General features: G+C 46.8%; 1 long non-coding RNA gene across 1 annotated transcript; it reads left to right on the top strand.

The window, feature by feature from the left end:
• The first annotated feature begins 1755 nt into the window (after positions 1 to 1755).
• Positions 1756 to 9400, top strand: LOC147646970 (uncharacterized). Its single transcript, XR_015281692.1, has 3 exons — positions 1756 to 4038; positions 4128 to 4361; positions 4653 to 9400. It is a non-coding gene; the product is annotated as an uncharacterized LOC147646970 (long non-coding RNA).
• The last annotated feature ends 356 nt before the right edge of the window (positions 9401 to 9756 follow it).

Here is a 9756-nt window from a genome sequence, read left to right on the forward strand (position 1 = left end):
GCATCCTCAGCCTGCCCAGGTGTTGTTCAGTGTTTCAGCAGTAGAGAAGACGATGGATATTTTGCTAAACCTCCTTTCAAACAACAAAACTTGGGTTAGCACGACAGAAAAGAAGAAAAGAAAATCTTCGCCAGTTAGAACAGAGCCAGAGTCCCAACATTTCCCCCTCCACTTCTCTTTCTTTTCTACATTTAGAGGTAAAGCTTCCATCTCCAAAAGCTTCCATCTCTCACTTCCTGATGTAGCCATTTGCTACCCTTTAGTCTTGACTGCCACGCATCGGACTGCTGTCCGTGTGGGGCTGGGGATGCTCAGCCTGGAAAGAGAAGGGGGCTGGCGAGGCCTCCCTGCAGCTCTAGGAAAGATGGGCACAGAGAGGAGAAGCCTTTCAACTGCAGGAGTGAGCTTGAAGTTGGATCTAATGAAGCTGCTCTTTTCCACTCCGGCTGCTGGGGCACTGGCCCAGGCTGTGCACAGAGGCTGGGGATGCTCCATCCTTGGCAACATCCAAGGCCAGCTGGGAGCGGGGCTCTGAGCAACCTATTCTGGGCGAAGATTGCTCTGCTTGGAACAAGATGGTCTTTAGGGTCCCTTCCAAGCCCAAGCACCCAGGGATTCCATCATTCATTCTACGGTCTCCGTTGTCCACTTCAGCCTGGGCCTGAACTCCTGGCGGTGATGTCACAGTGCACGCTCCAGCTAGAACTTCCAGCATCCAGCAACGGCCACAACACAACCCTTGGCTCCTTGTGCCAGCACGCTCTTCACCCTGCTCCAAGCCTACCCCTGTCACCTTGTTGCCACCTGCTCCCTGATTCCCCCAGCAGTCCCCAAAGCTCCCCATCGCTTGGATTTTGCTCTCCATCCCTGCAGGATGTCTGCATTTGTTCCAAAAGAGCTATGGTACTATTCCACGGAGGCGGACACCCCGCAGCTGCCTGGCTGGGCTGGAGCTCTGTGGGACAGGGTGGGAAATTTTGCTACCTCTGCAGGCTGGCACAGACGGAGAGGAGGAGACGGACGTCGATACACAGACTGATAGAGAAGAAGCCATGGAAGTGGACGGAGAGGATACTGGAGAGGAAGAGATGGATGTGGATATGTACGAGACAGAGGAAGAGATGGAGGTGGAAACGAAAGATTATATTGAAGAGATGGATATTGATCTAAAAGACAAGGAGGAAGACATGGTCTTGGGATGAAGACCGATGCCAGCAGCAGAACAGGCAGGTGCTCCCCACAGGCAGAGTGGGGCCCCTGCTGCCAGCCTGGGGCCGGGCTGGGCACTTCCTGCTCAGGGACACGCTAGCCCATGCACTGGATTCTGCTGGCCATCCCTGGCCTGGCCTGGGCTTGCTGTGGGCCACACAAGCCCTGTTCCAGTGCCTGGGCCACAGCCCCCAGCCAGGCTCCCTTCTGGCAGCAGAGTCCCACTGGGCCAGTGTCCCAGCCCGGCAGCACATGGAACACCCTTCCGTGCCTGACTGCACTGACCGTGCTACTTGTTTTTCTTCCAGGACTTAGGGACATCACAGACACAGATGCCACCCTGCTGTACATACGTTTTACAGTTGTTGTGTTCAGGACAGAAGTTTTAGAGTTTGTTTAAGTTGCCTGTAAATACGTTTCATAGAGTTTTGTTAGATCTGTTCTCAGGTAAATAGGTTCTATAGTTTGTTGTTGTTGTTGTTGTTACCAATATTCTTACAGTGTAAATATGTGGTGTAGTTCATTCTTGTTCCTTTTCTTCTACAGATAAACAGTCTTTGATTTTCACACCCCAGTTCTCTTTGCATTTTTTTCGGGCTCGTTTGCAAAGCTGTGGCTTGTTTCGGGAACAATGTTTGCAGGACTCTAAAAAGAGTATCAAAACCGCTCTGCCACACTCTCAGCTGCTGCTGCTGCCCCAAAAAGCACTGGCTGGCTTTGCTCACACAATCACAGTTGTGGTGGCATTTCTACCACACCACAGGACAGCGATGTTTTCCCTCTTCTCCTGGAAATACCTACAGCACTTGTGGGTAGCAAGGCAAACATGAGCCTCTTTTAGTGGCCCTTGAAATTGGACATGTGAAATGAGGCACACAAAGCCACAGGCCAGCTGAACCTGGCATCTCTGAATGGGTCTTTACATTCTTCCCAGGAAGATGAATGGCAATCACTATTTTGGCAGGGAGGAAAGTGCATCAGCTAGCAATTTGCTGTAGAAAATGTGCTTTCTGCTCCTCTCACAGCCAAAACTCCTACCCATTTCTTGGAAGTCCTTCTTAGATAAGGACCGTGTTCAACTGAGTGACAGTGAAGCCAAATGGCAATGCCGCAATCAATTGTCCTGTACACAATCTCCTTCATCCACGTGGAAGGTTACTCACGGGCACACAAGAGGACAGAAGAAACCCAAATGCATCGTTGGACATAATAAAGTCAGACGTGTTGAGGGATGAAGAAATCTTGCAGAGATATGGAAAGCTGCCCTGAAAACCCAGTTCGGGGAGAGCCTGAGCTCTTTTGTGCTTCTAGGCCTGAAGATGCTCAGCACCTTTCCCAGAGGCTCAGCAGGCAGTAGGATTGTGCCTGAATCTGGCTCTGGAAATGCCAGTGCCTCAACTGAGAGCTGGGGCAATGATTTCCATTGCATGGAGAGGGGCCACAGTCCTGCAAGAGTCTTTCAGCAGAGCAAACAGCAGCCTGGAGGGTGGGCAATGCTGCATCTGGACCACTGCATGCTCATCCTTCACCACAATGCAGAGCTGCCATGGATCACTTTTTCCATTTCTCCTGTTGGATATGTTTTGGAGAAGTTGTTCTAGGTGGCTTTGGATGGTGATCCAAGTAGGAAGCAGCCATTCGCCTGCTGTGATATCCTTACAACTAGTCCTAACTTCTCATTGCCTTTGGTTTGATTGGGGGTGTTTTATCTGTTTGTTTGATTGGTTTCTTTGGGTTGGTTTCTTTGTGTTTTTCTCTCTTTTGCTTGGAGTTTCTTTTCCTTTTTTAGAAATGACTGGTGAAGTTGGCACAACCAAACTCCAGAAAACGTAAAGCAGGCTTGACTTCCCAGAAATTGCTTTTGGCTGGCTTTAGCTGCATTCCCCAGGATCACGATCAGCAGTAGATATTTGCAGGTTTTGCTCTGCATCCTCAGCCTGCCCAGGTGTTGTTCAGTGTTTCAGCAGTGGAGAAGACGATGGATATTTTGCTAAACCTCCTTTCAAACAACAAAACTTGGGTTAGCACGACAGAAAAGAAGAAAAGAAAATCTTCGCCAGTTAGAACAGAGCCAGAGTCCCACCATTTCCCCCTCCACTTCTCTTTCTTTTCTACATTTAGAGGTAAAGCTTCCATCTCCAAAAGCTTCCATCTCTCACTTCCTGATGTAGCCATTTGCTACCCTTTAGCCTTGACTGCCACGCATCGGACTGCTGTCCGTGTGGGGCTGGGGATGCTCAGCCTGGAAAGAGAAGGGGGCTGGCGAGGCCTCCCTGCAGCTCTAGGAAAGATGGGCACAGAGAGGAGAAGCCTTTCAAAGGCAGGAGTGAGCTTGAAGTTGGATCTAATGAAGCTGCTCTTTTCCACTCCGGCTGCTGGGGCACTGGCCCGGGCTGTGCACAGAGGCTGGGGATGCTCCAGCCTTGGCAACATCCAAGGCCAGCTGGGAGCGGGGCTCTGAGCAACCTATTCTGGGCGAAGATTGCTCTGCTTGGAACAAGATGGTCTTTAGGGTCCCTTCCAAGCCCAAGCACCCAGGGATTCCATCATTCATTCTACGGTCTCCGTTGTCCACTTCAGCCTGGGCCTGAACTCCTGGCGGTGATGTCACAGTGCACGCTCCAGCTAGAACTTCCAGCATCCAGCAACGGCCACAACACAACCCTTGGCTCCTTGTGCCAGCACGCTCTTCACCCTGCTCCAAGCCTACCCCTGTCACCTTGTTGCCACCTGCTCCCTGATTCCCCCAGCAGTCCCCAAAGCTCCCCATCGCTTGGATTTTGCTCTCCATCCCTGCAGGATGTCTGCATTTGTTCCAAAAGAGCTATGGTACTATTCCACGGAGGCGGACACCCCGCAGCTGCCTGGCTGGGCTGGAGCTTTGTGGGACAGGGTGGGAAATTTTGCTACCTCTGCAGGCTGGCACAGACGGAGAGGAGGAGACGGACGTCGATACACAGACTGATAGAGAAGAAGCCATGGAAGTGGACGGAGAGGATACTGGAGAGGAAGAGATGGATGTGGATATGTACGAGACAGAGGAAGAGATGGAGGTGGAAACGAAAGATTATATTGAAGAGATGGATATTGATCTAAAAGACAAGGAGGAAGACATGGTCTTGGGATGAAGACCGATGCCAGCAGCAGAACAGGCAGGTGCTCCCCACAGGCAGAGTGGGGCCCCTGCTGCCAGCCTGGGGCCGGGCTGGGCACTTCCTGCTCAGGGACACGCTAGCCCATGCACTGCATTCTGCTGGCCATCCCTGGCCCGGCCTGGGCTTGCTGTGGGCCACACAAGCCCTGTTCCAGTGCCTGGGCCACAGCCCCCAGCCAGGCTCCCTTCTGGCAGCAGAGTCCCACTGGGCCAGTGTCCCAGCCCGGCAGCACATGGAACACCCTTCCGTGCCTGACTGCACTGACCGTGCTACTTGTTTTTCTTCCAGGACTTAGGGACATCACAGACACAGATGCCACCCTGCTGTACATACGTTTTACAGTTGTTGTGCTCAGGACAGAAGTTTTAGAGTTTGTTTAAGTTGCCTGTAAATACGTTTCATAGAGTTTTGTTAGATCTGTTCTCAGGTAAATAGGTTCTATAGTTTGTTGTTGTTGTTGTTGTTACCAATATTCTTACAGTGTAAATATGTGGTGTAGTTCATTCTTGTTCCTTTTCTTCTACAGATAAACAGTCTTTGATTTTCACACCCCAGTTCTCTTTGCATTTTTTTCGGGCTCGTTTGCAAAGCTGTGGCTTGTTTCGGGAACAATGTTTGCAGGACTCTAAAAAGAGTATCAAAACCGCTCTGCCACACTCTCAGCTGCTGCTGCTGCCCCAAAAAGCACTGGCTGGCTTTGCTCACACAATCACAGTTGTGGTGGCATTTCTACCACACCACAGGACAGCGATGTTTTCCCTCTTCTCCTGGAAATACCTACAGCACTTGTGGGTAGCAAGGCAAACATGAGCCTCTTTTAGTGGCCCTTGAAATTGGACATGTGAAATGAGGCACACAAAGCCACAGGCCAGCTGAACCTGGCATCTCTGAATGGGTCTTTACATTCTTCCCAGGAAGATGAATGGCAATCACTATTTTGGCAGGGAGGAAAGTGCATCAGCTAGCAATTTGCTGTAGAAAATGTGCTTTCTGCTCCTCTCACAGCCAAAACTCCTACCCATTTCTTGGAAGTCCTTCTTAGATAAGGACCGTGTTCAACTGAGTGACAGTGAAGCCAAATGGCAATGCCGCAATCAATTGTCCTGTACACAATCTCCTTCATCCACGTGGAAGGTTACTCACGGGCACACAAGAGGACAGAAGAAACCCAAATGCATCGTTGGACATAATAAAGTCAGACGTGTTGAGGGATGAAGAAATCTTGCAGAGATATGGAAAGCTGCCCTGAAAACCCAGTTCGGGGAGAGCCTGAGCTCTTTTGTGCTTCTAGGCCTGAAGATGCTCAGCACCTTTCCCAGAGGCTCAGCAGGCAGTAGGATTGTGCCTGAATCTGGCTCTGGAAATGCCAGTGCCTCAACTGAGAGCTGGGGCAATGATTTCCATTGCATGGAGAGGGGCCACAGTCCTGCAAGAGTCTTTCAGCAGAGCAAACAGCAGCCTGGAGGGTGGGCAATGCTGCATCTGGACCACTGCATGCTCATCCTTCACCACAATGCAGAGCTGCCATGGATCACTTTTTCCATTTCTCCTGTTGGATATGTTTTGGAGAAGTTGTTCTAGGTGGCTTTGGATGGTGATCCAAGTAGGAAGCAGCCATTCGCCTGCTGTGATATCCTTACAACTAGTCCTAACTTCTCATTGCCTTTGGTTTGATTGGGGGTGTTTTATCTGTTTGTTTGATTGGTTTCTTTGGGTTGGTTTCTTTGTGTTTTTCTCTCTTTTGCTTGGAGTTTCTTTTCCTTTTTTAGAAATGACTGGTGAAGTTGGCACAACCAAACTCCAGAAAACGTAAAGCAGGCTTGACTTTCCAGAAATTGCTTTTGGCTGGCTTTAGCTGCATTCCCCAGGATCACGATTGTGATAAATGGGCCAGGAGACCAGCTCCTTTTAAAACAGCCATTATTAAGCAGCACAGCTCTGGGTTGGGGGCCCGAGGGGTTGCGCACACCACCACTGCTTTCACTGGACACCGCAGAAGAGGAGAATCCGTACAGCTCTGTCAGTTGGGCAGAGCTGGGCCTTCCTCCCTCACGGGAGTCCCTGGGAAGACTCCTTCTTTAGGCCTTGTAGTCTAGGCTGTCATCCCTGTCGAGTCTCCTCGAGGTTATGTCGGCCCCTTGAAAGAAGCCAGGGGACTCCTCTGGGTCTTCCTTGTTAGATGGTGCTGGTTCTATTCCTTCCCTTTTGCGTGGCTCGTTGTTTTGGGGTTTTTTCCAGTCTGGGTGCATCCCATAAGTCTCTGGTCTCTCTCGTTTGCATAAAAGTCCGTATGTCATCTTCCTCCTCAGGACGGTACAGCAACTCGGGAAAAGGATACAATGTTGCCATGTGGGAGTCTCGGAGCAGTGGGGGCAGTGCCTGGCTGAACACAGAACAAGAAACACAGGGTACAGCAACTTGGGAGAGGGGGCAGGGCCTGGCTGAACAAGGAATAAAAAAATATGGGGTACAGCAATTTGCGACAGGGGTACAAGGTAAGTAAACCTGGGACAGGGGTACAAGGTAAGTAAGGAGTTTACAAACAGCAACTGTAACATATTATTCTTAACAATATCCCCCCTCTTATATTTTGATCGGGCTCTAGCCCGCATCAACCATTAACTTCTGGCTCTTGGGAATATTTATCTCTTAATTCTCGATATTGCTCATATATTTCCCTGGCAGTTTTGTGCTCTCGATCCTGACTTTGGGTTTCCATTAACATGATCCTGGCCTGCTTCTTGTCTTTTATTTCAGGGATCTGGATGCTTGCTTGTACCTGTGGTAGTCACTGTCTTGATTAGGCAGGGGAGTAAACAGGGTAGGAACAAGAAACTTGCAAATGCACAGACAGCATTGTAGTAATAGATCAAAATGTAAAATTGTGTATGGTGATACGAATAATAAAGGCATCAAGTTGTCATAATAGACTGATGTCTATTAACACTCAGAAGATGGTGTGTGGTGATCAATATATGGTTTTGTTGAAAGATAGTATTATTTCATTATTATGTTACATATACTGTTATTGTCATCATCACTTTGCCCTTGAGCTTGTGATGCTGGAAGGAAGGTTTTGCTGAAGGTCTGCTAACTACGTAATTTTGAAATAGCAAGACTGTGATGTATAGGAACTGCTGTTTCCCACAAAAGAAGTGGGTCTGGGCTATTTCTTTTCACTTAAGACTGTCATTCCTTCTCATCCCCCCATTTTGGGGAGGGATAGCATTTGTGGGGTCCAAGGAATTTCATGAATAGTGTGCTAGCCCATTCTAAGGAATAGGTGACCAGCTGAAGGGACCTAATCTGAATTGGAGTTTCCAGAAAGTATCCTGTGCAGGGCAGTGTGAACTGAAGCCTCTGGCTGGAGAGAAAACCAAGAATTCACAAAGAGCTGCACTAGAGATAATGTCACTGCAGCTGTTGTGCAGGATCTGTTCCTCAGTAAGAGAGCATTATTTACCTATCTGAAATAGCTTAAAAATGCTCTAATTTTTTTAAAAAAATTCTTCAGTTTATACTATATAAATAATCACCGATTGTGAGATTCAATCTCAAATGTCAAAAAACTTTCTTGCAGTTAGTTAAACTTAATTTATTTTTTCTGGTCCTGGTCTCATCTAGCATACACCTCTCATGTTTTCTTTGAATTTTCTTCAGCATTAGGAACTTAAAAAAGATCAAAAGTATACATAGATTTAGGAACACTGTGTAGCAATATTCTCTTGTGCTGAGCTGGATCTTATTTTTTGTCTGGGCCAGGAGTTCTGTGCAAATTGATTTAAAAGGCCTAGTTGTAGGATGTGGATTGTAGGATGATGCTGAGCTGGCAGTGCTCTTGCTGTGAAAAAGGCAGATGGGATGCCGATGCATCAGGTATTACAAATGCAGATAAAAAAGTATTGATGTCACTGCAAACACTGCTACTCTGAAACAGAGAAAGAGATGTGATTCAAATCTTCTGTATTGAAAAAGATTAATTGAAACTGTACTGGAAGCAAAGACATGTTGCCTCTAAAATGGCAGAAGGGAATGACCGGATGTTTGTCTCAAGTAGCTGTGGAATGGATGATGTGATTCTAATTTCTAGGGAAAAAAATTGATGAAAAAAATTAGATAAGCCTAAATAAAATATTGGCTTAAGATAAAATGTACACAGGTCATTGATAAAATTTGGTTTAGAGTCTAAAAGGTGTTCCTGAGTGTTACAGCCAGTAGATTCTGGGATAAAAGGAGTGTTCAGTGGAGGAAGGAATCAGACTGGATTTGGTAGCTTTGCGATAGGTCTGTGGTGGAGATTCGGGGCTGTTGGACCCCAAGGAGCTTTCGGAGTGTATTTTTAAGCAGTTAGTGCCCTCTAGTGAGAGTCTTAGGTAATAATCTTGGTCCTGGTTTTGTAGTATGTTAACAACTCTTAACAGTACTTTGGTGTGTTACCGAAATGAAAGAAGCTTTGGTATTAAAAATGCAGGAGGATGAGTGTATGAAGAAAGATCCTATGAATGCAAGTCATCAAGTGGTTTGTATTGGGAGGGATCTTTAAAGGTTTATTATAAGTGTAACCACCTTCTCATGTGGATTGTGTCCTAAAATCTTAGGTACTTCTTTAGACGATCACTCAAGTTTTTGCAGTTCAGTGTAAAGCAGAAGATGTCAGCAAACTTGTGATTTCAGTCTTGACAACTGAAGAAGCACTGCATTACATACCTGTGGAACCAAGTGGCAGGATTAGAAGTACCAAACTCGTGGCAAAGGAGATGTTTCTGTTTTGAAATAAGCACATCATCTAAAAGCATAAATCAAGATAAAAATCGCTGCTTTCTTGGAAGTCAAAAAGTTACAGCTACTATTTTTTAAATATTTTCTTTCTAAAGGTTACAAAACCCCACTGGAAAAAAATCCTGGAGATGATAAAACAGATGAAGAGATGGAGGGGACACATTCAGAGGATGAAATGTTTGCTCAGAGAGGCCTTCGCAGAACTCAGAGAATGAAGTCTCTGAAAACTATTAAAGGCTGTAAAGAAGCAAGTATAATCCTGGTTAATTGAGTTTGTTCTTTCAGTGTATATTGGCATTATTCATAGTGCAGAAATTTATTTTTATTTTTAATATTGGAGAAGTTGTCAAAAGTAACTGGGCTCCAGAATGCTAAATGGGAAAGAAAGCATGTGACAACAATATCTAAGTTTGGAGCTTTTGTAGTTTGATGTGTTTAGGGGAAATATATGTATGAAATTAATGAAGCAAGGAGCAAGGGAGAGGAGACGAAACAGACTCTCTATTTGAAATGCTAATTTTGGCACCACCAAGCCTAATTTCAGGAAGTGTTCGCCTTGAAAAGGGTATGAATAACAATAACATTATCTGTGTGTTGTGCACACTTAAACATC

The sequence above is a fragment of the Cyanistes caeruleus genome, unplaced genomic scaffold (assembly GCF_971803275.1).
Source record: "Cyanistes caeruleus unplaced genomic scaffold, bCyaCae1.hap1.1 HAP1_SCAFFOLD_69, whole genome shotgun sequence".
Taxonomy (NCBI): Eukaryota; Metazoa; Chordata; class Aves; order Passeriformes; family Paridae; genus Cyanistes; species Cyanistes caeruleus.